At 44.2% G+C, this 1476-nt stretch overlaps 1 protein-coding gene across 1 annotated transcript in view; it reads left to right on the plus strand.

Annotated features, from left to right (window-relative positions):
• The window catches only part of LOC113208854 (midnolin), a 59942-nt gene that overhangs the window by 55695 nt on the left and 2771 nt on the right, over window positions 1–1476 (plus strand). The gene's annotated exons all lie outside the window — the stretch shown is intronic.

A 1476-nucleotide genomic window follows, 5' to 3' on the forward strand; every position in this document is an offset into this window, starting at 1 on the left:
CCATGCACGACGCGCCAAAAGGTATTGCGAGAAATATTGCGCAGTCAGGCGTAAGTCATGTTTTCGTATCAACGTCGTTGTTTATTTACTCTCAGAGCCAATTTCACCAACGCTCCTACCGGCCGTTACGCGAAGCGCGGGAAACTTAACCGTCGGTTAGCCCAAATTTATCTTTCACCGCGCCTAACGGCTCGGTTAAAGTCCATAACCGCCCGTTAACACTAACAGGCCGACATCTGGCCGAGTAGCAGCCCGTTAAGGAGACAGAAAGAGTACTATAACCTCTATTTTATTGGAGTGTTAGGAAAGAAATGGACCCAATACTGCAGTTTGCCATAGATCGATGTTTGGAAGATGATGATGAAGATTTCGAGGCTCGTTTAAGAAGGCCTAGGTTTATTCGTGAACGCCTAGACCATTTCAGAGATCTAGATGATGTAGATTTTGTGAGGAGGTTTAGATTATCCAAGCGATGCGCATTGATAGTGTTGGAGTGTATTGACACTAGACTGGAATTTCTAAGTAACAGGTGTGTACAAGTTGATGTACTTTCTGTGTAGTGATATAGCAGGGTTTTTTGGTTAATTATTGATGATGAATTATTCCTTCTTTTCCCTAGGAACCAATCGGTTTCACCCATGAACCAGCTTCTTTTAACTCTGAGGTTCTACGCCACAGGATGTACTCAGCTCGTAGCAGCTGATTTTAGTGGAGTGAGCGAATCTACTTCTCATCGGATTATTCACCGCGTTTCTTATGAAGTTGCATCTCTCTACAGACAATTCATAAACTTCCCTAGAAATGAGAGGGAAACTCAGGACACTATGAGAGACTTCTATGGAATATCTCGGTTCCCCCGTGTTATTGGTGCAATAGACTGCACACATGTTAAAATTCGTTCACCTGGTGGGGAACATGCTGAGTACTTTCGGTGCAGGAAGGGATATATGTCCTTGAATTGCCAGGCAATATGCAATGCGAACCTGGAGTTCACAGATTTGGTTGCTCGGTGGCCTGGTAGTGCAAATGACATGACAATTTTTGACAACTGCGTTCAAAGAGCAAACTTTGATGCTGACAGATATGGTGATGGTGTTCTGGTAGCAGATTCTGGTTATTCAAACAGAAAGTATATGATGCTTCCCCTGGACAATCCAGTGACTCGTGAAGAATTGCTGTACCAACAGTCTCAAATCAGGACCAGAAATCCAGTGGAACGGATATTTGGGGTTTGGAAGAGAAGATTTCCCATCCTAGCTGTAGGTATAAATGTTCGGTTGAGGGGAGCCATGAGGATAATTGTAGCATGTGGAGTTCTGCATAATATTTTACGAACAAATGGAGACCCTACACCCCCTGATGACCCAGCTCTTCAGTTGCCTATGCCATGGGATCAATTAATTGCCTATGGACAGGCACATAATCGTAGGCCAGTAAATAATGCTCGAGCAGTTGCAGACCACCACAGGCGGGAAT

Source organism: Frankliniella occidentalis, unplaced genomic scaffold (genome assembly GCF_000697945.3).
Source record: "Frankliniella occidentalis isolate FOCC.00 unplaced genomic scaffold, Focc_3.1 Scaffold43, whole genome shotgun sequence".
In the NCBI taxonomy this organism is placed as follows: Eukaryota; Metazoa; Arthropoda; class Insecta; order Thysanoptera; family Thripidae; genus Frankliniella; species Frankliniella occidentalis.